The sequence below is a fragment of the Zingiber officinale genome, chromosome 5B (assembly GCF_018446385.1).
Source record: "Zingiber officinale cultivar Zhangliang chromosome 5B, Zo_v1.1, whole genome shotgun sequence".
NCBI lineage: Eukaryota > Viridiplantae > Streptophyta > Magnoliopsida > Zingiberales > Zingiberaceae > Zingiber > Zingiber officinale.
The window spans coordinates 32,291,735-32,319,495 of NC_055995.1; the positions used below are offsets into that span (position 1 = coordinate 32,291,735).

Here is a 27,761-nt window from a genome sequence, read left to right on the forward strand (position 1 = left end):
CCACAACAATCCTCCCCTTAAACAAAGGACCACAATTACTCTCATAGTCTGAGTCTCCCCACGAGCATCCAATCACCCTGCTCTGGTCCTCTCCGCGAGTATCCGTATCCGGTCACTCTTGACCTACTCCGGGCCTCTCTGCGAGCATCCAGTCACCTTGACCTACTCGCCTCCTCACAAGCATCCGATCACCCTGACCTACTCCGGGCCTACCCTCAACTTTGTTCAAGGTCATCCCACATTGCATCGGGTCTGGACCATAGCTCTGATACCATTTGTTGTGCCCAACGGATGTTCACATATATCCACACATGATATTGTCCACTTTGGGCCTAGGCCCTCATGGCTTTGCTTTGGCTCTCCCCAAAAAGGTCTCATGCCAATGGAGATATCATGCATCCTTTTAATCCCAAATCTTTCCAATGTGGGAGTTAGATTGAACCCCAACAACAGCCAACCAAGAAATTTGCGGATACGCCGAGGTCGCGATTGGCCTAAGGCGCCCAAAAGGTCGTCTGATTGGTGCACAGGCATCTGAAGAGAACATGAGGGGGTTTGCGGGATGTGTCGATGAACAAGGGAAGAAGGGGCAGCGGTGGCCAGCTTTGGCGCACATGGACAAGGTAAAACGAGACGATAGCAGTGCCAAGGATGGAACCCAAATTTCAAATCTCTAATGTTATGATACCATGTTATTTGACATAAAAAGAATGCATGCTCTTTATTGAAGAGTTAGGCATATTTATATACAAAACTAGGAATCTATCTTAAGAAAGAATCTATCTTAGAAACTATAATTCAGGTAATTGATAGCTAGTTAATTGACAAATATATTAGCTAATATATACAGATATATACAGCTAATAGTGTTATAAGATAATAATGATCGTTCCAGGGGTGGTAGTAGCGGTGGTGGTGGAGGGATTACAATGCAAGGATAACTGACAGTGGTGAAGAATCACTCATCAATACCAAGTTGATAAAAATTCACATCCTATCTCATAGGAAATCATAGAAAAGGGGAAAGGAATGATCACTTTGAGGTCAAGGAAATCATCCTCTAATAGCCAAACGGCTCTTAATTCATAAAGACTTAACACATTGATTTATTACTCTTCTTAGCCAAAAGGTTACATATTTATTTATAGACATCTAGAATATGCCTTGTCAATAATTCGAACGACTAATTCTATAACTATTTCTTATGCTAAATAAAATGAAAATTTTATTATTCAAATTAAATAACATTCTAAAAGGCAATCCGATGCACGAAAGTCACATGATAGTAACTTTACCATTGTATTAAGGCACCCCTTCAATTAAATAACATTCTAAAAAAACATATATAATATTATAGGTTGAAGGAATAATTTGAATAATTCTCCTTTGAGATTGTATCATAGGTATAAAGTGTGTGGCATGAGAGCTCACCATGATGCACAGTGCTGTTCAGAAAAAGTAAAAACTGCATGATGGTGTTAGAGAGGAGTAAGTTGATATCAAGAAAAATAAAATGTTTCAGTGAGCAAGATAAGGGTGGGCTGCCTTGGACTTTGAAAAGAGAAGGCATGGATGAAAGAAGATCACTGCCATCTCATTGAAATGGACAGCCTATCCCTTGAGGGAACATTCTTGAAATCTTAATCTAGAAGAGATGGCTATAATACCATGCTAAATGGGATGGGATTAAACTATATTGATTGTTATTGTAAGTAGGACTTAACATAAACTCTAAACCTCTAAACCTAAAATATTAATGTGAGACTAAATCCACTATGCAACACATAATAACTCTAATAACTATAAGAAACATCAAGAATATGTAAATTTTATATGTAAAGATTAAGTCCTCACACTTTCAGGTAGTTCCTCTTTGATGGGCTTTAACCTATCTCTGGCACCAATTTTTTTGATAGCACAGCGAATTTGAGAGACAATCTCAAGTGTTAGTCCTGTTTCCTTACAGAACCGAGGCCAATTAAGTTCACATCCACTCTTAGCCGCAACAAGGATATATGAAATAACTGTCGTCTGTTTTACAGGACCTGATTTCCTTGCCAATTCCTGAAAAATAATTAAGGATTATATTCCATTCATGGAGGAAAAACATCATTAAAATAGTAAGAATTGAAAATTTTACAGCAACTTCAGAAAATGACATTCCATTCTGCTGCCACATTTTCCATGCATCAGCTACGGCTGGAGTCAACTTTTTCTCCATATTTGTGTTGATCCTTTTGGCCATAGTGGCTTGAATTTGAGGAGTTCCTTCACAATGGGTTTGGAGGCCCAGTTCTTGTGACAACTTAATGATTTGACTAATAAACTCATCACCATACCTGGTTAGAAAATGCTAGATGGAAACTAGAATTAGATGTCCTAGAAGAAATGTATGCAAAAACGGAAAACATTCTTGATGCTTTAGGTATTAACTGGCATGCATGAATATAACTACTAACATCTTGAAGTTTTCATAATGTGCACATTTTGCTAAATTTAATTGAAAGGTCAAATCATTCTCAGGAGAATTAACTCGTCAATCTTCCTTTCAAAGACAACAGTCTAAGATTATTATAGTGACAATGGCTAACAAGCATCTCGCTGCAAGGGAAAAGTCACACCAATTGGCTTGTGAACTTGCCAGAAGAAGAATTCAATATCTTCTAAGCATATAGAATTATATATCTTTTACTCTGAAACTGAATGACAGAATGACGCCTCTGATTTGTACGTAGGATACCCAGCTAACATGGTATTGGCACAATCAGGCATCCACAACACAAGCAAATACAAGGTCTGCTAGTGAAGATATACTATGGTCAAAATGCTCCCAAGCCACATGAAACCAGCAGATTAGCATCACACTTCCAAAAACTTTTAACTTGTGCGGACGCTTATGTTGGAAACCCTAAGTATGCTAAAATTGAAAATAATGGAAGAAGACTTCTGATGTAAATCATGTGCCAAATTATTTCAGACGTGTTTGGTTTCATCCTTTTGTGGTCCAAATGTAAATCTTGTGTTGGAAAGAATCCTTTTGTAAATATAATACTTGTTAAACATACCACAAAAAACAACCAGAGATTTCACTATCAATTTATGAAAAAAAAAATTGATTTTTATTTCATTGGCATGTTGAGTTCATCCTTCAATGATCCAAATGCAATCTTGAGACTAAGAATCTTTTTATCCACGTGTACGCTTGTTAAATATGTCATAAGAAGCAACCATAGATTTTTTTTGGCGAGTAGGAACATCGTATAAATTGATGCATACAGGACAAGGTATGACTGAGTTTTGATTTTATTTCAGGGAATTAATTTATGAATGAGGATGTTTATTTTCTTCTTGAAAGCTATCATGAAATTCTAAAAAATGATACAATAACACAAAAATTCAGTCCTTGAGATATATTTCTCAGGGAGAAATAGTCAATCAACCTGGTTGACACCGTCAATGTTTGCCAACCTTGCTCTGGTTTGAGGCCTTAATTTTGTCAATCTTTTAATTGTCTCATCACCACATATAGCATACCTATTGTATAAGCAAGAGTTTGTGAAAAGTCCAATAACATCACATGTGAAATAGAGTTACAACAGAAGTCATCAACTAGTTAACTTACGGAGCAATTCCATCTCCTTTTGCAAGACTGAATCTGACATCTAAGAGCATGGAGAACAACTTTGCTTCAACCTGTTGAAATAAAAAATGGCTTGACTTGACATTAATGAGGTAACAAACCAGAACTTGATATTTACTGTACTATTGGAGTAAACAGGAAAGTGCGAAATCAACAATCCTACAGTTTTGAAATTGTGAATATATTATATATAATGTGCATTCTAATGCACTGGTATGCTGCCAAATAAAGAAGCTGCAAATGTTTTGAGTTCAAAGACGTCCAAGAGTGACTAAAATTTTCTTAGAGAGAATCATTATTGGCAATGCAGATTTAAATAGAATTCAAGAACATACAAGATGATGTATCTGATTCTAAATAAGAGTTAAAGCATGCTGTGATGACAAATATATCCCAGTCAATAGGCACCATGACACCAGCCAGGCCATATATCTGACAAATCCACTAATAATTTACTAATTTCTAAAAGAATAGATAGGTTCTAACTTTTTGCCTATATATAACCAAAGTAGAAATCTCATTTTGGAAGGAAAAAAGATTACCTCCAAGAACTCTTCACATGCTAAAATAGATGCATTTGGAAAGTCTCCCAACTTTTTTTGCTGAGATCCATGCTCTTCCTCATCAATCATCTCAGTTGTTAAGGGTAAAATTAGTGTTTGATCCACAGTATTCAATGAGAGGAATTGCAAACCAATAAGAGAAACACTGCAAATTATTTCCAATACAAACTTGCTGAATTGTTTTAAAACAAATTATCCTTCAGATTGTCAGTATCTTATAGTGAGGAAATAAAATAAAGTTGTGAAGTAGTAATCAAAATTTTACCTAATAGTTCTGTAAACATCAACAATATTCTCCTTGATAAAACCTGCCAATATCATTCAGGTCAAACTTAATGGCATTTCCTATAAATTAATGGTGTGACATAGTGAAGCATTATAGATTGATTCCTCTAATAAATAATAAGGAAACATATTAGAACTTAACATATACACCTAAAGACTGAAAGAAATAACTACAGAAATGTCAGAGAATGATCAACCCTAGGAACCTAAGAACTATACACGTTTCACTGTCCAAACAGACAAAGGGAAAAGAATGCGCAGTTTCTCAAAGCCCAGCTATATGAACTGGTTTATCGAATCAAGTCAAAATAAAACTACAATTACATATGATAACTAACTGATATCTCCAACATAATGTTCTCATAGTGGTCCAAATCATACATGTACTATTAGATTAGGGAAAATGAATATTGAACTGATTGTTGTATTGATGGGCACACTGATGCAAAAAAAAAAAAGGCAATGATTTCAATTTGGAATTTTTACTTTAAATTGTAATTTATTATTTTATTTTGACGTCAAGAAGCTGGTATCTTTTAATTTGATAGTAGTTTAATTGAATTATTGTCTTCCTAATATGTATTATTCCTTCTTAATTTAGTTAAGAGTTAAGTCTACAAAAAGTGGTGTTGTCTTTATGTATTGATCATCTTCAGTTAATAAAATTTCCCCTCATTGATCGTGTCAAATCTCTTGTTCTTTGTGTGAGATAGTTATTTTTGTTCTTTATTCATTTCGTTTGAATTTTTTGTGTGAGTTTTGGTTTGGTGCTGCATCAATTTTGTATCAGAGTTAAATTCCTTTTTGGTGTTCGATATTCCATCTTCCACAAAATCTTCATCTTTTGCACATCCAGTTATCCATCACCTTCTCTTCACCAACTACTCATCCACTGCTGGAATAGGTAAAATATTCCACCTATCTACCACCTCCACGCCTTTGCCTTAGACATCTTCACAGCCACCAAGTCCTCCATCACATCCACTCCCTGCAGAGCTTCTCACATCATTCAACCATAATCATGCAGATCTAAAATCACAAGACAAAGCTAGCATCCCATTCTTCTTGTTGCAAGTTGTTGCTTCCTTATGTTTGTGTCAATAAATTAGGCATGATTTGATTAGATTAAATATGTTATGGTTTTATTTGATTGAAATAAATTTGGGAAGGTAATTATTGGTAATTATTAGGATTAGAATATTTTCTTATTCTATTTCCTTATTTTAGAATATTACCTTGTAATCTTTCTTCTATTTAACTATGTATTGAGATCTAAATTACAATGAATAAGAAGTAGATTTTAGTCTTCCTCCTCCATTCTCTTTTGGTGCATTATTTACATGATATCAGAGCAAGTTCTCGGTCATAAAGAGCAAGTTCTCGGTCATAAATTTCAAAGCTGCTATGGTCGGCGCAAACTCAAAATTATTGGGTTCAACCACCGGCAACAGCGCACCATCCTTGGAAGGAGGAAACCGATCAAATTCAAATATCTCAGATTCCCACCAAATCACCATACATAGATTCAATGGAAAAAATTACCTTCAATGGGCTCAATCCGTGCGCTTGGTGATTGATGGTAAATGGAAACTCGAATATTTGAATGAAGAAATAAAGCCACCAACTTCGAGTGATCTGAGATACAAACAATGGCACTCGGAGAATTCTTTGGTGACAGCCTGGCTTATTAACTCGATGGATCCGATCATTGGCAAGCCTTTCATGTTCTTACCAATAGCTCGTGATGTATGGGAAGCGGTACATGAAACCTACTCTGATATAGAGAATCATTTTCAACTATTCGAATTAAATATTCAAATGTGGGGAATGCAACAAGAAACTGTGATGTTACTACCTATTACAATGAAATGATGACTGTATGGCAGGAACTAGATTTATTTGAAGAAGAGGAATGGGAAAACACCAATGACAGTATTCGATATAAAAAAAGGTAGAGAGAAGTAGAGTGTGTGTTTTTGGCAAGTTTAAATGAGCTTGATGAAGTTCGGGGATATATACTTGGCAGAAAACCTCCGCCTACCATTAGAGAAGTTTTCTCGGAGGTTCGTCGAGAGGAGGCTCGACATCAAGTGATGCTAAAAGGAATTAAAGAACCAAAGATAGTGGAGAGTGAGGGATCTGCCCTTGTCACTAAAGGGACTAATTTTGAAGGCGATAAGTCAAAACTCTGGTGTGAAAGGTGCCATAAGTCATGGCACACTATAGAGACATGCTAGAAAAGCCATGGCAAACCAATAAATTACAAAAGGAAGTCAGGCAGCAGCTTTAAAGCTACTAATGGAGGCGTTCGAGCCCTTCAAACAAATGGTATTGATTCTGGACAGCAATCATCAGCCTCTGAATCTCTTCATTTCACAAAGGATCAAATAGAGCACCTGTATAAAATGCTTCAATCTCACACTATTGGAAATTCTAACTCTTACTCTCTAGCTCAGGTATATTCCCTATAGCTTCTATTGCCAGCACAAACTCAAATAGTTCCTGAATATTAGATTCAGGTGTCGCCGACCATATGACGGGCATATCACAATTTTTCTCTTCATATACACCATGCACAAGGAATAAAAAGGTTAAAATTGTTGATGGATCCTTTGCTACTATCGCAGGGAAAGGAACTGTTGTTGTTTCTCCTTTCCTTGTCCTTAGAAATGTTTTGCATGTACCTCATTTATCATATAATTTGTTATCCGTCAGCAAACTTAACTTTGATCTTAACTACCGTGCTATTTTTTTTGTCCTCTCATTCTGAATTTCAGGATTTAGCCTTGGAGAAGATGATTGGCAATGCTAGACAAGACAATGGCCTCTACATCTTAAATTCTGGATTAACCTTAGTCAAACAAGACCTCAAGACCTATTTCAACTCGATTTATGCTTCTCATCAAGGTTTAAAATTTTGACTTGTGCAGAGATTTCGGTCCTGGACCGAAACGATACGATTTCGGTACCGTATCGTGCCGTACCGATATAGTTTCGGTATTTTTTAAATATAAAATATATTAATTAAAAACAAAAATATTTAACATAAATATTTAAAAAATAAACAAGATAAAAAATAATCTTTTAAAAAAGAAAGAGCTATGAAAATAAATAAATAAAAATTTTATTATAATTTTTAAATTAAAATAAATGAAATATAAAATTAATTAGATAATTTTATTAGGGTTTAATAAAGTCTCTTTAGATTATCTCCTCCATAACTAGGAGTTGATTAAAAAAATTAACCTAAGTTTAATTAAAAAAAATCTGAAATCCGGCACCACACGCGAGCCCGCACGAGTTCGGTGCTGTCGCAGGGTTGTGCGACCAGCCATGGCCACGGGAATTGCATGACTCTTTCGACGCGACCGCGTTGGTTGTGCGACCCCTCTGCAGTGACCGCAGGATTGCACGATGCCTCCACAGTCGCAGCGGAAGGGTTATGCGACCTCTCCGCTACTGTTGCAGGGTCGAGCGGCCCCTCTGCTATGACCACGGGGTCGCGCAACACGTCGCACCTGTCGTGGGTCTGGTGTCGGGGTCGTGCCGGTGCCGGTCGCCGAGCGAAACGAGACGTTTCAACCATTTCGACACAGCACTTTAAACCATGCTTCTCATGATAGTGAGATTATGTTATGGCATTATCATTTAGGGTGTCCAAACTTTCAAAATGTAAGACAATTGTTGCCTAAGTTATTTTTTAAATAAAAGTCCTTCATCGTTTAGATGTGAATCTTGTGAATTAGCTAAACATCATCGCTCGATGTTTCCATTACAACCATATAAAAAATGAGCACTATTTACTTTAATACATAGTGATGTTTGGGGTCCCTCTAGGATAGTAACATTGTCTGAAAAAATGGTGGTTTATCACATTTATAAATGATCATACTAGAATGACTTGGGTATTTCTTTTGAAAAATAAATCTGATGTTGGAAATGTGTTCATAAATTTTTATAATATGGTTTAAACACAATTTCAAACACAGATTAAAATTTTTCGTAGTTATAATAGGAAAGAATATTTCAATCAATTACTAGGGAATTTTTTTTCTGAGAAGGGAATTGTTCGTTAAAGTTCTTGTATTCACACTCAATAAAATGGAGTGGCTGAAAGAAAAAATAAACTTCTCCTCGAAGTTGCAAGGGCTATAAGTTTTCATACTAAAGTTCCAAAGTATATTTGGGGTGATGTGATTCTAACAGCTACTTATTTAACAAATAAATTACCAACAAGGATACTGAATTTTCAAACTTCGATAAAAACCTTTCAAATTGTTTCCCTAACTCTCGGCTCTTCACAGATATTTCCCTAAAAGTTTTTGGTAGCATTGTCTTCGTTCACAATCATGACGCAAGAAGTTCTAAACTTGATCCAAAATTTTATAAATGCATCTTTGTTGGGTACCCTACAAATCAAAGAGGATACAAATGTTTTGATGCAATTTCAAAAAAAAAAAAATTGGTACCCATGGATGTCACATTTTTTGAGGGGCAATCTTACAATGATTCTCATCTTCAAGGGGAGCATAACAGGGAAGATGAATGTTTAATGAGTCAAACTCAACCTGTTATTTCGAGGACGAACCTAAACCTATGCCATTTCAAAACAATGACATGACAGAAAAGAGTAACTTGTTTACAGAAGAGAAGGTCAGGCTGAAAAAAAAAGAAGAGATTGTCCATCTACAAAGCCAAGAATCTGATTAGAGGCAAAATCATGAGACTATCAATGATTACTCAAAGATCCCTAACAATAGAACCCAAGGTATGTCTGAGTTAAATTTCTCAAGTTGATCTTCTTATTGCCCTAAGGAAAGGAGTTCAGTCATGCACACAACACCCACTTTTGAATTTTGTATCTTACAAATATTTGTCTTCTTCCTATTGTGCTTTTGTTTCACAACTCAACAGTGTGAGTATTCCAAATAATATTCTCAGTCGGTTCCCTAGAATGATATAAGGCTCATTTGGTTGTTAAAGGCTTTACACAAACTTACGACGTAGACTATTCTGAAACACACTCTCCAATGGCTAAATTGAACACTGTTCAAGTCATATTATCAGTTGCTGCAACGGTGATTTAGAAGAAGAGGTCTACATGGAGGCACCCTCAGGATTTTTTGATCAGTTTGGGTCAAAAGTGTGTAAATTAAAAAAATCTCACTATGACTAAAGCAATCGCCCAGAGCATGGTTTGAAAGGTTGACAAAGTTTGTAAAACGTCAAGGCTACACCCAAGGACAATCTGATCATACTTAATTCACAAAGACATCTAAGAAAGATAAGATCTCTGTGTTGATCGTGTATGTCGATGACATAATTATGACTAGAGATGATATAGAAGAGATGAGCAGATTGAAAGCAAACCTAGCCAAGGAATTCGAGATTAAAGACTTGGGTTAGCTAAGGTACTTTCTTGGAATGGTGATAGCAAGATCAAGGAAAGGTATTATGGTGTCTCAGAGAAAAGGTATATTCTCGATCTGTTAAAGGAAATCGGGATCAGTGGGTGCATGATAGCAGATACTCCAATTGAAGTGAACGCAAAGCTAAGAGATAAAAAATAGCACTCTAGTAGACTCAATAAGATATCAAAGACTTGTTGGGAGACAATTTACCTGTCTCATATTGGCCCAAACATTACTTTCGCAGTGAGCATGATCAGTCAATTCATGCATTCTCCATACGAAGAACATCTAGATGCAGTGTACCGAATCCTAAGGTATTTAAAAGGAACACCTAGAAAGGGACTTTTCTTTAGAAAGGATGAGAAAAGAGACATTGAATTATATACAAATGCAGACTGGGCAAGTTCTGTTACTAATCGAAAGTCAACTTCAGGATACTGCACATTTGTGTGGGGGTAACGTGGTAACTTTGAGAAGTAAGAAGCAAAGTGTTGTAGCAAGAAGCAATGCAGAGACTGAGTTTAGAGTTATGGCTCAAGGAGCATGTGAGATTTTTTGGCTAAAGAGAGTTTTGGATGAACTAAAGAAACCAATAAACCTTCCTATGAAGCTATACTGTGATAACAAAGCAACAAACATTATTGTTCATAATCCAGTTCTGCATGATAGAACGAAATACATTGAAATTGATAAATGCTTTATAAAAGAGAAGCTGGTAGACGGAACAATTTGCACTCGATTTATTCCAACCACACTACAAGTTGTAGATGTTTTGACTAAGGGTCTTTCAAGACAACTCTTTGAAACACAAGTTAGTAAGTTGTGCATGATGAACATTTTTGCACCAACTTGAGGGGGAGTGTCAATAAATTAGGCATGATTTAATTAGATTAAATATGTTATGATTTTATTTGATTGAAATAAATTTAGGGAGGCAATTATTGGTAATTATTAGGATTAGAATATTTCCTTATTCTATTTCCTTATTTTAGAATATTAGCTTGTACTCTTTCTTCTATTTAACTATGTATTGAGATCTGAATTACAATGAATAAGAAGTACATTTTAGTCTTCCTCCTTCATTCTTTTTTGATGCATTATTTAAAATTTGTCTTCCTCATTTCCTATGTTGACATTACTGAACACCCTTCTCATTTTTCTATTGTTTTGTGACTACTTCCACCTAAAGGTTTCTTATGAAAATCCTCCCACAAACAATCGATATCGACATTTGAAGCAGCCAAATTTGCTTGTCAAACCATTGACCCAGAAGTTAGTCGCACACTTGCTCATGCGCACAAGCGAGCCTCTAGCATTGACTGTTATTCTCAACAAGAGGAGATCTCCTCCCACCCCTAGCATAAATCCCTCTATTGAAACAGTCCTAGACAAAGCCACTCAAGAAACCATATCTCATGCTTGACCACTTAGTCAACAACTCCTTTACTTGAGCCTACAAACAACATTACGACCCACTATTGTCACATCTCTACAACTCAATGCTAACCACTCCACCCCTGTTCCTTGTGCAACTTCGAGTCTTCACACAACATCATGCCCTCCCCCCCCCCACCCCCCCCCCCCCCCCCCAAAATGCCCCTCATCCCTACCACTCGTACTGCAGCCACCTTCGGTAAGCCAACATCGTCAATCCATGTTGTCATCCAAAACCATCTAACTACCACCATCTTACCTTGTCGTGTACCAATGCGAAACATCACATTGGATAATCTCCATTGTGATGTTCCATGCGTCGCCCAATTCTTCCATTATGCCCTTCATCTCAGCTCTAATCTAAAATTGCAGATTAAACCACCAAATCTACAAAATATCAATTTAGTCCTACACTTAAAAGAACGACACCTAAAGTTGAGGCCTAACCATTTAAAGAGATCTAATGCAATTTTAGATCTGGCCAAGTTTAAGTGCAAACAACAATTGCATGTTGATTTAGAATAAAATAGTTCTCATGTAAATTGGTCAAGATTCAATCATCATTGCATATTTACATTGAAAATACATATAATTACAGTGAAATTGTAATCTTTCTTTAAAAATTATTTTTGTTTATTTTGTTGATAAATTTAAATTATCTACATTTAATTAACTTCACATAAAAGTTAAATATATCATCATTCATAAAAAAAATTAAAATAAAAAAAATTTAGTTTCATATTCAGTTTATTCAGCATTCACATAAATATTTTTTTTAAAACATCAGCATTGGCATATTCCCTTGTATATTAATTTGTTGATTATTTATATGATTTTATGCATTGTGTTTATACTATCAAATTTCTTTCCTTTATAATCTTTAATTAATCACTAAAATGCTTAGATCAGCATAATGAGAAATAACTATAACTACTACTATATAAGCTCTAATATTTGAGAGATGTAGATTTTAAGAATGAGAGACACCAACCTCATTCACTATACTCGTACAAATGATGAATTTAGATTCATGGAAACTAAAATGAACCGTCCAAATAACTTTAATAAACATTAATCCTCGTACACATAAATAGCATCTAGGCTTGCTCACCATCACAGTATCTTGTTTGGAGAAATTTTCAACTATTTGTTTGAAATAAAGATCGATATGGGCCTAAGCATGACACTCTTGTTTGACATAAAGATCGAAATTTTAATGCACGATTGAACCTAAATAAATTTAAAAATTAGGATTTTTCATCAATGAACTTGTTGGAGTAGCTAGTGATAGCAAAGTAATGACAAACCATTATTACATGATAGCAGTAGATCCCATCACAAAATGGCACGAGACGAAACCAAAATTGATGAAAAGTAAATATATGCCATCATACTTCAAATATCAACCACATAAATAAAATTGGAAAATGGAAGCAATCATCCTTAAGTAAACCAAAAACATCCAAAGCTTTTGCTTCACTTACAATAAATAAACTTTTAATAAAAAAAAAGTTGAGTTTTAGACAATCTCCTAATAGCTACACCCTAGAAAAACCCTCTAATGGCACCTTAGTGACGAAACCTTAGGTCATGACACCCTTGATAAGCCCTTAGTGATCAAACCTTAGAAGAACCTATAGTTCTTAGTAAACCCCTTAAGAGAATAATTAGCAACAAACAGACCAAAACACAGGCTTACAGATTATAGCTCGTTCATGTTACCCAAGAAGCCAAAGAAGAAAATTAAGCAAAGCAAACATAATGAAATAGGAACACAAGACATTAATTTTAAAATTGGTAAATCAATTAACATGTTGCTATTGTCTTTTAATAGTTGTAAATTTAAGGATCATCAAACTACTAAGTTGTTTTTTGTTTATTTATATTCACCAAATTGAGAGCTCTATTATGCACATAAGAAAATACATACTAAAACTTAAAATGAAATTATAATAAGAAAAAATTATTAATATGTAACTAATGATGTGGTCAATCATGATCTTGCATTCATGATTCATATTGTCCATATCATCTACTTTAGAAACATTTATATCTAATCTCTTTACTGACTTTAAGGAAATTTAAATTGTTTTTATTTTGTCAAATTATTTAAGCATGGGTTCAATTTTAACCTTGACAATATACTAATTTGTTAAGAGAAATTTGAATCTTTTCATGTACATTGATTTTGTCACAAGTTGTGCTTATATGGATTCATCCTCACTATTACCCCTTTCGTGCTACATGACTTGCAGTGCAAGTGTGAACATCACCCTCGTCCTATGATAAATTGAGATATTTTCTTATTTATTAGAAGAATTACCAAAAGAGAAGGAAATGAAGTCAAGAACAAAGTGCATCAATTTCTTACACAGTCAAAAAGCATCCAAATCAAAATAGTTAGCAAGAACCATTGTGCAAAATCTATAAAGCAATTATTCCCTACCTTTGAATACGACCCAAGTATGTCAGATTCTCCAATGATCAAGCACCTACTGCAGATACGGAATCTTCTACTATTGGTTGTCGGCTCCCTAGAGGTTGATGGACAACCTAGCAGAGTCGTTTGCTCAAAATGGCGGGGTGGCTTAGGCATATGACTTTTTTAGACAACCTAGTCCTAAAAAGACATGGATCCGAACAGTGTGGAAGGCCTACTTACAGCCGAGTCATGTAGTCACACTTTGGTACAGAGGCATCTTCCCACAAGAGACAAGATTACATAGAGGATCAACGATTTATTTTTCTATAGACAGGTACCGAAGTCGCAGGAGTATCTATTCTTCGAGTGCCCCTTATTATGGAGTTATTGAAGAGAATTCGGGATTGGTTACACATGCAGCAGGAGATGTCTACCTACAGGAGGACATTGAGAATCTTCGGGAGATATTATCGTGGGAGTCGAATGTTGACAAAGGCCCAACAGCTTGCCTTGTCCTCTTTGGTCCACTATGTGTGGAGAGCAAGAAATAGTATTTTCTTTTATGAGGTAGATTTTTAGAAGTGTGAAAATTTATATATTTCGGTCTTAAGAGTGTACTCTAATCTAACACTATCAATCATGAACCACAACTAAAGCCCGCTTATTGTACGCTTTGTCGGCAGTATATATAAAACTTTACTTATCCAAAAAAAAGAATACGACCCAAGAAAAGAAAAGATGATGACAAATTGTCTTGAGTTGAATTCTTCTCAATGGAGAACAATTCAAACAAGGAAAATACATTGATCTGAATTTCATGTTTTGATTTTGAATTGTAATTAAATTTAATAATTGTTAGTAGTTTAATGGGATCATTGTCTTTCCAATTAATGGAACTTCTTTCCTAGTTTGAATAGGGTTGAGTCTATAAAAGTACAATCATCTTTATGAATTAATCAAGTTAATAAAATTTTACCTTATCAATTTTTTATATGAGATCTCTTATTCCATGTATGAGAAAGATAGTTATCCTCATATTTTTATTAATTTCTTCTGAATTTTTTATGTGAGTTTCGGCTCAATTTGGTATTTTATCATACCTCTTACATGATATATAGGACAGATAACAACACTCAAATATCAATTTGCAATTAAACACAATACTAAAAACACTATTAACTTTATAATTTATGATACCTCTACCACCTCATGCTCAAACATAGATACTATCTCCGTTCACCTAATTATATAAACTAGAAAGTTCTTACAAATAAAAGCCATAAACTAAACATGGTCATTAAAATGGAAACATAAGCCAAATTTTAGAATACATGGAAGGGCATGTAGGCAAAAAAAAAAAATCACCTTCAATCAGTACACCAATAAGGAGAGATGATAAAAAGAGAAAAGATGATGTGAGACTAGGAGATAAATCTATTGACTGAGCTTCTTCTTGCAATGGCACATGTGGTAGCACATGATGAACAAATGGAAGGGGCAAAAGAAAACACTTGACAAGGTATTGGGATGAAGCTGGAACCAGAGGAAGAGATAAAGTTCTAAGCGGCAAATATTTCAAGAGGGTTTCTCCTTAAAGTGGTGCACAGAGCAGTAAGCAATTGATTGAAGACAGTAGCAGTAAGCATAGAAAGAAAGATGAGGACTTTGCAAATAGTAGGAAAACGAAGAAACATAGACATAAGAAACAAAAGGGAGAAGAAGAAAGGAACTTAGTGGTAAAATATAGAAGTAGATATAGAAGAAGCAGAAGGAATGGATGAATCCCCCTCTCCCAAGATGCTATGTTTTTTTGCTCTAAAGCAGAGCAAGAGAGAAAACCTTGGAGGGAGGAGAGAAGTGTATCAAAATTTGACTCACTGCAAAATTCAGTTAAGAGATATGCACAAGAGACCCTCACTGGAGAACAAAGAAGGCAATGTGTGGATCCAGAAGTTATTTTGGTAGGGAGTTAAGATTGTTGTATGATAAGTAAATAACCTCCACAATTTACAAATGTCAAACAAATAAGAAACAATTACGTGGAGAGCCAAAGTACTATATTTAAAAGAAAATTTGGAACACAAATTCTAATACCATGGGTCATAAGTTGAGCAGCAAGAGCCTTCCACCAAGTTGATGAATAATCTTTCCCAAGCCCATGAAAGGGAAGCTTGTCAAAATTGTTTTCAACTATTTTCTTACTCTGGAAATGATAATGTAAAGAAAGTAAGATTATACATAAAAATGTTTTTCTTTGTAACAATTCAAAGACAAGTATAAAGAGATTATGCATAGAGGAACACAAAATCAAAAAATATGATGCATTGACAAATCCTTGATTATATTCTCATATAGTAAACAAGCGCACATGGTTAGAATTAAAGTGAAACATCAATTTATGATGACCTCATAGAAGTGGCATGCCAAAATTTTCTCTCCACAATAGACCGAGTATGTCATGAATCTTTAGGTGAGATATGATTAGTTGTACAAAGTCCAAATTTGAGGAATTTAAATTAAATTCTTCAGTTAAAAGAGCATATGAAGTTTATCATTTATACAAGTTATAATCAACCAGTTAGGGAACTAATTTGTTGAGCAATGGACAGCACACTTGGACTCTTCGTCATCCCTTCTATACCTATGTTAGAGCCTACACTTAGACCACCTACACTCAGACTAGCCACTTGACATTTGTAGTGATCGGGTGCACAATGTCTTAGAAATATCTATGCCAGGCACTTGGATCCACATTTGTACAGGATGCTTATTCCCGACTATTGACAGCAAAGACAAATAGACTAGATATCTTCATTTTCAATTGGCATGGTTGATCTATTTATGCAAAATCCAACAATTCTATTGAGAAGCTATGTCAATAACTTTAATATCTCAAAGGAATCTCCAAGTCAATGTGAAACTATGTCCATAAATGAAATGGACATCTTGGCAACCAAACCAGGATAAGGGTAGAAAATAGAGATTGAAATCAAGATATTCCCTTGGATATCATATATTCATGGGTTGCTTCTCCACTTCAAAGGACCTAAAGAGAAAGTGTGATTATTGAATCCATTATAAAATTGCTTGCCATGCTTGGAGTATTTGTTGGTTCAAGAGTTTCAATGATAATTCTAATTCAAGGGGATAAACACCTTCTTAAAATCTACCTATGCAATCACATACCCTCTTCCTACCTTTCAAAATTTTGAAGAAAGGTATTTTCTAGTTTTTCATAAACTATTCATGAGCTTTGTTCATGAACATTAATGTGTTGAAGTCACTAATGTTGAAGTCACTAATGTTCAAGCATGTTATATATAAATATATATATAGATATAGATATATTATCTCAAATGAATATAAACTGAGTGAGTATCAGCCTTGTTCACAAACAATTTATTCATTTTGGTACTTGCTTAGAAAGTCTATAAGTGAAGATACAAAGGATAGAGCAAGCAAAGTCAATTAAAGCCTACAAGACAAACCATAGCCAAGTGTATATCACTCTCTTATGATAAGAATTATATAATGCATAAAGTATCTGCATTGCCTCTTCTTGACATTGGAGAGGTGGAAAGGGTGGGCACGCAGTGGCACACTATCTACAACACCTCTAATATAAAAGGAGTAAGCTTACTGATCTTATCATTGATTGGCAGTGTGACTACAACAAGTTTAATATTTGTTGAGGACTTAGATGTCATATTGTAATAATGCAAGGAAGTAACTATAAAATGAAATAAGATAGCATATGCACGTAGGTAGATGAGTAAATCAACCCTAATAATTTCTCATGATATTAAAGTCCAAGTATCATCATCTCCATCATGTTGACTAAGCATGATCTTCGTCGTCATTGATCTATCATGCTGCCTCTAGACACAAATCGAGAACAAAGCGGACATGTTATTGTATCGATGTGACTCCACACTCAACATTTCCTCGTCTGGCATCTTCTTCTTGTTATCACATTGTGTCCTCACCTATAGATCCCCAAACACATACTCTACGCTGAGGAGATCTGCTAACTCACATAACACATTCTCTTTTGAGTCACAAATCACCACACTCGGTTCCAAAGATTCACACTATTTGTTCCTATTGCCAAACTTGTGCCACTTAATCCCCTACTGTCATTGCATCCTTACTGGAAGTTGCTTCATTCAAAGTGAGCTTCTCCTCGGCCCCTATGAGCTTTATCCATTTACTGGCCAATTTTTCTTTGGATATGGATTTGCTAGTTGTCCCTACAATATCTTCTTCAACTCCTAAAATTTGTGGAAACAGAGTCTCTTCCTCAAGCTTCTCTTTCAAAAACATCCTAAGATGTGGAACTAGCTCTCCCCTAAGTCTGAGAGACTGCAAGTATCATCTAAAATCTGGTTCGTAGGTCAACTTTGACTAGAACACTTAACAAAGACTTAAGATTTCTAAGTCAAATAAAGCTGTTAGAGAAGATTGATGTCCAATTGCTTGCCCTTCTTTGACAAGCAATCAGCTCTACTCTGGTGAGCATCTTTAATGATTTTTTTTCTCATGCTACGATGTTTTTTCTCATGCTATGATTTTTTTCTCTCATGCTGCGAGATTGTAGATTAGCGATCTTTCTCATGCTTCTGAGATGATTGGACTTCCAACTTCATAATTCAACACAAAGCTGACCACACATATTGGTTGCTCTTAGATCTTTGCTACTAACTTCAAAAATCTACACAAGGACACTTCAGATGCTCAAGTTATGCAAAATCATACTGATGAGATACCAATAATTATATTCCTCATGAAAACTCAAACTCTTAAAACACTTTCATTCCTTGTTCAATGCCTACAAAAGGATGTCACGAGTCTCTATGTAATATTTAAAATGCCCCTGATTATAGAAATTATTATGCAACTAATTGATTTATGTAGCAGTTCTATTTTAAATTGAGGAAGAATCAGTTCAATTGAATCCTTTTGTCATTGCTTTTGAGGCTTACAATTTCCGTTTAAGTTAGTTTTCTTTTGACTCAAGACTGGGTTAATTTGGAACTAGTTTGGTTGAGATACAACTATACCAAAAACAAATCATATTCTGTTTCAATTCAGTCTAGTTTTGATCTTTTCAAAAAGAGCTTTAGGGACATAATTGAAGTTTAGCACTGCCCCCCCCCCCCCCCCCAACCTGATGGTCAGTGAAAGTAAAAGTGAATGTGAGAGGACTGTTCAGATCTTGGAGGATCTCGAGCAGAGTTTGGAGCAGATGCAAAGATCACTTGTACTTAATGGAGTTTGCCTATAAAAACGACTTATATTCATCTATTATTCAGATGGCACCTTCTGAAGTATAATATAGAGAGCTTGCAGATCCTAGTACTTTGGGATGTGGTCGGTGACGGCAACCAGTACAGAAAGAAGGAAAATTGGTATGTGTTTGGGCAAACGTTGTTGATGGTTCAAAGAGACAACAAAAGGTTTGCGGTAGTAGGCATCGGAGCTAGAGTTTGTGGAGGATAATCATGTGTTCCTTCATATTTTCTTTTCTAATGGTGTGAAGTGGTTTGGACTCAAGGGTAAATTGGCTCCTGTAGTTTTTAGAGGATGTTGGCTCAGCGAACTATTGACTCATATTGCCTCCTTCGGTTAACGTGCATGATGTATTTCATCTATCGAAGATCCAAAGTATGTGCCATGTCCAAAGCATGTTTGAAGAGTTTGTACTGGGGAAATTGGCTCCTGTAGTTTTTAGAGGATGTTGGCTCAGCAAACTATTGACTCATATTGCCTCCTTCGGTTGACGTGCATGATGTATTTCATCTATTGATGCTCCAAAGTATATGCCATGTCCAAAGCATGTTTGAAGAGTTTGCCAGTACGATTTCAGTTTGATGTCTCTTATATTGAGCAGCCTATACATACTTTGAATGGAAAGAGCACCAACTCCAAAAAACAAGACAATGAAATTAGTAAAAGTCATGTGGTAACATCATTCGGATTTTGAAGCCACTTAGGAGTAAAATATGTGAGATTTATGTCCTGTCCTCATCTATTTGTTGCAAGTGATTAAATTTGGAAAGCAAATTTTCAATGAATATACTTGAAATTTTTTTCAAATTTAAATACTTGTGATTTGTTTGTGAAATAGTTGGACACTATAAATAGTAAGAATTAACTCTGCAATTTATAGAAGCTTTTGGTGAATTTTAGTTTGTGTTAATAAATTTCATGTAGTTTAGAATTGATTTATTGGGGGATGTGTTACAGATAAAAATGGGTCAAATTTAGCCTTGATCTAGTTTATTTCAAAGTCAAATGGAGAGGTCGGGTTGCAAGCTTATGAGTGAGATTTTTTCCACTTAAGTTATTCTTATAATTGGACAAGAAGAGATTGAACGCCTCTATTTTCTTTGTTGTGGATAGAAAGAGAAATCAAAAGTACATCTCATACTGGGCCAACCCCTACCTTCCTCTTCTCTAGGATTTGCTATTCCATCCCAAGCCATCCCTTCCCTGCATCAAACTCCTCTCCTTTTCCGGCAAATGGCGGCATCGCTTCAAATGGAAGGATTTGGGGAAGCTTAGAGTAGTGACATTTCCCTTGATCTTGGGCAATAAATACAAGGGTCAATAGGACAATCGGATGTATCCAGGGAAGAAAATTGGCAAAATTCAAAAGGGTGCCCCAAATTATACAAATCATCAAAAAGGCACCCCTTTTAAAAATAAATAAATAAATCAAAAGAACACCCCATTAGATGTTTTATCTCCAAAACACCCTATTGATAGTTGCTACAATGTATGGCAGCTATTCGGTAGTTACTACAACGTGTAGCTATTGTTATAGACGAGCAAAGCCGAGCTGTTTGATAAGGTAACCGAGCCAAACCTAAAATGAACCAAGTCGTTGAAATGATTGTTCAAACTTAGCTTGGTTTTTTTTTTATCAGCTTGAGCTTGGTTCAAGTTTGACCTAAGCGTAGTTCGTTTAGATGTTATCGAGATCTCAATTCAAGTTTGTTTGATTATTTGAAACTTTTATATTTTAAGCTTATTTGGTTTGTTATCGAGTTTAATAATACAAATCTATTTGTTCATTTTGAAAGTTTTTTTGTTTATTTATTATGTTAATAAGAGTTTCATTGATGAACATGTTCACGAACGTTGTTCATGAATCACGACGAACGTTATTCACGAACATTGTTCACGAACTTTAACGAGCCAAACACACATGTGCTCAAGCTTGTTCGTTTAGTTTAATGAGTTATTCAAGTTTGTTCATTTAATTGATCTTATGTATATTGAACAAACATAAAAAAAACTCTTACCAAGCCGAACATCAAGTTTGTTCATGAGCGTTTGCTTCATTTACAACCCTACGTGTAGCAACCTGCTCGGTAGTTGCAACAACGTTGTTCCTTATTTCTAGAGTTATTGTAGTAGCTATAACTAGCTGCTACAATATGTAAAAGTTACTTTATAACTGCTACAACTTGTAAAAGATACTAAGTAACTAGTTAAAATTATTTTCATTAATTTAAAGTGATTTTGATGAAGCTTAAATAATTTTGACCAAGTTGGTTTCGAATATTTTAATATAATAGTATTCAAAGTTTAAAAATAGAGTTAAAGATTTTAAAATTTAGGATTTAGGCATAACATGTAGAAGCTACACGATAGCTAGTATAACGTGAAAAATAAACTATTAAAGTGTTCAAAATTTAGAATTTAGAATTTAAAATTTAAAATTCAAGATTTTAAAATTTAGCCACAGTGTAGAAGCTACTTGGTAGCTGTTACAACGTGAAAAATTAACTATTTCACTAAAACCTTGAACCCTACATCATAAACTCTAAATACTATTATATAAAAATACTCTTTATCAACTTAGCCAAAATTATTTAAACTTCATTAAAATTATTTTAAATTGATTAAAATCACTTGAAAATTGTGGTAGCAACTATTAGATAGTTGCTACAACGTGTAGAAGTCGCTAAGTAGCTTCTACAACACTACAATAATATTAAATAAGTGTTACACGTTGTAGCAACTACCCAATAGCTTCTACACATTATAGTTACTAGTCGTAGCTGCTACAATAGCACGGAAATGGATTCTCGAGATAAAATATCTAGTAGAGAACCCTTTTGATGATTTGCTTAATTTGGGTGCCCTTTTATTGTTTACCTAAGAAAAATTGCTTCCTATCATGCAGAAGCAACAATTTCAATGGATTGTGGCGTGGTCAATGGGACATTATTCCCAATAATGGTCAAAAGAAAGGTGATAGCATAGCGTATATTAAAACAATTAAGAATATATATAAAATATAATGACAAAAGTGAAGACTTCAGGCAAATTAAATGAAATATTTCTTATTAAGATAGGATTACATAAGAATCAACTCTAAATTCTTATCTTTTCACACTAATTATGAATAAATTTATTGGACGAATCCAAGGCATGTTACCATGGTACATACTGTTTGCAAATGACATTGTTTTAAGCAATGAGATAAATGTTAAATTAGAATTTGGCAAAAAATACTAGAAGCAAAAAGTTTTAAGTTTAGTAAAGTAAAGACAAAATATTTAAAATTTAAATTTAATAGTAATAGACATAACAAATCAATTGTTAAGATAGAAGACGACAACTTACAGCTTTAAGTATCTAAGATCATTTTTGTAAAAGGATAGAGGATTAATATAAATGTTTCACATAATATAGAAACAGAATGATTGAAATGGAGGAAGGCGGTAGGTGTTCTTTGTTATTGTAAAGTACCTCTATAACTTAAAAGAAAGTTTTACAAAACGACAATTAGATTGCTATTTTAATGAAGCTAAATGTTAAGCTATGAATCGAGCATATGAGAAAAAGAAAATAATAATAGAGATAGGGATGTTAACATAAATGTGTAGATATGTAAAAATGAACAGATAAGAAATGAGAGCAATAAAGAAAAAGTTGAGATTACTCCTATCGAGTAAAAATTATGAGAGTTTATGTTTAAAATGGTATAAATATATACCTAGGCGACCAATAAATATTTCAATTAGGCGTTGTAAAACCATGATAAATACACATTAATCGAGGAAAAGGGAGATCAAATAAGACTTAGCAACAATAAAAAAGAATAAAATTATTTAAATATAGGTAACAATATAATAGGAGATCAAACCAAATGGCAAGGGAGGATCTATATAGTTGACCCCACTTAGTAGGTTAAAGTCTTGTTGTTGGCATTCTCTAAGATTTGTTTTTATGTAACAAGCTAAGCATGATAGATACTTATGCTCCAACTCAAAGGGAGTGTTGGAAAAATATGTTTTTTCCATGTTGCCAAGTCTCGAAACTATTTCCACATTCCCTAATTAGTTTAAAGTTTTTTAAAGTTGTTTAGTCATATATTTATCTAGTATTTAGGCAAGATGGTTATTTTGATGTTGATAAATAAGTTGTATTCTCATAGAATATACAATCAAGTTTCTTTCTCTCGTATCTATGGTCTACCAAAAATTTTTTGAACAATCACCCCTACAAAATTGCCTAAGCCACATAGTTGCATCTCAAGAGGAAGAAGTTTAAGTGTCAGCAACTTCACTTAAAGGTGGGTGTACTCTTGTTGATTCCAAAAAAAATTTGTGTGGCCTAACTAAAATCTATACAATTTTTTCTCAAGTTGTCCTTAAAAAAAGAATAAAAAGTAGGTATTTACTAGCTATAAGGACAAAATGGTGAAAGATCAAGGTTCCTTCCAATGAATGGTCCATAAGCTCTTACCAGTGTTCGAAATTGCGCCCTAGGCGGCCGCCTAGGCACTGTGCGGCAGGATGCCGCGCCGAAAACTAGCGAGGCGGAAGCCCTAGGCGGTTTTTGTTTCCGTTCATTTTTGTTTCATCGCCCGTTTTTTGTTTCTCAAATCTGCGTCGCGACAACACCCGATGCATCGCAGGTGTCAGACGCTGCCGGAAGCTTCGCCGGACGCGTCCGGCGAAGTCCGGCGTTGCTTCGAGCAACGCCGGTAGAGTTGCGATGCTTCTGGCTGTGCCAAAAGCTTTCCGCGCGACGCTACCGGTGCCGCTAGAAGCATCGCCGGACGCCTCAGACTCGTCCGGCGAAGCTTCCGGCAGCGCCGGAGCCCTCCCGCGAGCCGCCTATGGCGTCCGCACCGTCGCGCGAGTCGCGAGACTCGCGACGTAGACACGTTTTTAGCGTTTTTTTTTTCTTTTAAATTTTTTAGATTTAATAAATTAAAACAATTCCTAACTCCTAACAGGGATAATTTTAATAATAGGGTTGAGTTCATAAAACCTAATAAAATTAAAATCCCAATTAAATATATTTAAAATTTATCTTTTTTATAATAAATATTATTAATTTATATAAAACAAATTTAAATATATAAAATTATATATAAAATTCTAATAACCATTATTAATTTATATAATCATATTTAAATATATAAATAATATATTTAATTTTTTTAAATAAATAATATTAAATATTAATTTATATATTAACAGATTTAAAAAATTATAATAAATATTATCATTTATCACTTTATCAGATTTAAAAATATAAAAATATTTAAAATTAAAAAACATATAATACATATTAATAAATTAATAAATCATATTTAATTATTTATAAATTATAAATTTTATATATTATAAATTTATATTAATCGGATTTATACATATTAAAATTTTTAATAAGTATTATTAATTTATATAAATCATATTTATAAATTTTATATATTATAAATGTATATTAATCGGATTTATAAATATTAATTATTAAAATTATATTAAACTTTTAAAAATTCTAATAACTATTATTAATTTATATAAATCAGTTTTAAAAATATGAAAATTAAATTAAAATTTTAAAAATTCTAATAAATATTATTAATTTATATATAAGTATATAACAGATTTAATAATATAAAAAATATATTTAAAATTAAATTTATTTAAACAAATATCTAATAAATTTTATTAATTAGATTAAGATATATAAAAAAATATTCTCAGACTTGTTAATGACTTAATGTTATATTTCATATTTTCATTATTTTGTATTGTATATTTGTATGGTATAATTAAATTTTATTATCATATTATGTCTTGTTATATATAATTTTTTTTTCCTTCAGATTATCTGTTATCAATGGCCAGCAATCCATCTTCGACAACATCTGTCACTCAATCCGAATCTGGGAGTTCTTCTGGCGTTTGGATATCCCTGATTATTGGGAGCATACGGCAAGTAGAGGTCGATGAATACCGGATAAGCGCCCAGGAATGGATCTAGAAGCGACCAAATGAAGAGCAAATGGTCCGGGATGGGGTTTATAGGAAGGGAAGAAGAAGAATAAAAATTAATGGAAGCGAGATGGAAGTCCCAGATAAAGAGAGCTCCAGGGCCGTGGGGCAGACGGAGAATCCCTCGATAGATGACCCCAGAAAATGCAGGCTCCATGGAAGTAAAGTGCTTAGCCAAAAAATATAAATGAGGCTCTTTTCAAAGAGAGAACTCAACAAGTTCAACAATATGTTGGGAGATGGGTTTATGAAAATGGAATCTCATTCAATGCTGTCGATAATGATAGCTTCAAGCAACTAATGGAGGCGGTGGGTCGATTTGGATCAGGATTCAAGCCTCCAACTCAATATCAACTTAGGAGCCACTATTGAAAGGCGATGTTGAAAGAACAAAACAATTGCTGAAGAAACATGAAGAAGAATGGGCAAAGAATGGATGCTCGAATGCATGGAGTGATAGAAAAAGAAACAGCATCTTAAATTTGTGTGTTAATTGCAAGGAGGGTACTACATTTTAGAGTCTAAGGAGTCGAGGAGGCACATATCTGAACTTATTTTTGAGTATGTTGACAAGTGTGTTGAGCAAGTAGGAGCTCAGAATATTGTTCAGATTGTAAACTGCAGCTAAATTGATGAGAGAAAAACGACCGGGATCTTTTGGAGTTCATGTGCAACTCACACTATTAATCTCATGCTTGAAAGTATTGGCAAACTTCCACGATATAAAAGGTGATTGAGCAATCCAAGGCTTTTACCATTTTCATCTACGCCACCATCGACTTTATCATCATGAGAAGTTTCACGAAGAAAGAGAGAGCCAGGCCAGAGTTACCTTCAGATCAAATTTTCTCACATCGTAAAGTTTGATTAAAAAACTAGTTTAAGGGTCGTTCCAGTGATATGGGAGAAATGTAAATGGTCAAAACAAACAAAGGAAAATTGGCTACTCTACGAGTGATTGAGTTTTGGAATGGTGTGACACTGTTTGAAAATATTTGCCCTTTGGTAAGAGTTCTTCGATTGGTAGATGGAGATAGAAATTCATCAATGGGTTTTATACGGGAGCTTCTTGAGCTAAAGAAGATATCAAGGTGGCTCAATAACGTGGAATCAAATTATCACCTATCATAGTCATTATTAAGTCAAAATGAAGGATAGACTTGATCATCATCGATACCAACCATTTTGTTGAATCATTATTTTTACTACAAAGATAGTCTATTGCTTTTTATGAGGAGGTCATGATGGGGATTTTTGAATCGCATGGAAACTTTGTCACTTGAGTTAGATCTACAAGATACAATTATTAACAAGGAATTTCCAAAATATAAATATAAGAAAAACATTGACAGAAAAGCATGTGAAAAAAATGATAATACATTTGATCCATGTGCATGGAGTACATACGCTGCTCATACCTAACTTGCTAAGGGTGGCATTGAGGATACTTTCATTAACTACAAGTTCATCTGGGTGTGAAAGAAATTGGAGTACATTTGAAGGAGAAAGTTTTAAACTTTCAACCTACTCTTTAATTAAATTAGTTATAATTCTTAACGTCTATACTCTATATTCATGTACTAACTATAGTATTTACTTTTTCTGTTTTTTTTTAGATTCACACAAAGAAAAGAAATAGGTTGGATGCCAACAGGTTGAACAATCTAGTATTTGTCCAATTTAATGCTAGATTGTTGAACAAACAAAAAAGAGGAAAAGAAAGAAATGTTGATGTCCTTCTTGCAAAAGATGCTACGCACTAAGTTGATTGGATGGTGGGAAGATGATGAAGTTGAACTAGGTTCAGGCTCACTGCGAAATTGATCGATAAATGGCCGGAGCGATGAAAATCTACAACCCCAAGAAACTCTAGAGTGAGAAAATTTGTAAGATGATTTTGAATCCAAGAAGAAGACGAGGATCACAATAATGATATTGAGTTCATGTCCAGATGAAGAACGAGTTATTGAAAATTATGGAAGAAGAAGGTATAAATATGAGTCTAAGATATTATTAGTGTAATTTGAACTCATTTTGTTAAGATATGATTTATGTTTTTAACAATTATATTTTGCTAGTGGTTACTAGTTACATCGAATGTATCTTGAATTGAACTATTGTTACTATTTTCCAATGTTCTACTGTTTACTATATGATTATGATAACTTACTGCATGTTCTATTGTTTAACTGTTTCTTTTACTCATATTTACTGAGCCTAGTATATTTCCTTTGCACAAAACTATTAGTTTTCTTTTATAGTTTTTCATTTTTTGGTATTGGAAAGTATGTATTTATTTCAGCATACATAGTTAGATCTTCATTGCTATGAAATTGTTTAAGACAACATTTAGAGTTGCATATGACATTGTCCACAGTCCACATGAAACAAGGGATACCGAGGAATCCGCCTAGCGGCGCCTAGTCCCCGCCTAGGCGGCCTAGGCGCTAGGCGCTGGTCTGCCGCCCGACTAGCGCCTAGCGAATTTTAGAACCTTGGCTCTTACATTCATTCAATTAACCTTATATTGTTTTACCTTCTTAAAGTTCTTATTGATAATTAATTTCTACATGTCATTGTAAAATAAGACGTGTAGTACTAATTATACCTAAAGCATTAATAAATTAACAAAAGTAATCAAGTGAACAATTAATTAACATTCAGAGATAATTATAAAAAATGTGTTAACAAATTCATCTG

At 34.3% G+C, this 27,761-nt stretch overlaps 1 pseudogene; it reads right to left on the reverse strand.

The window, feature by feature from the left end:
• Positions 1–27,761, reverse strand: part of LOC121984330 — a 74,061-nt pseudogene that overhangs the window by 7,597 nt on the left and 38,703 nt on the right.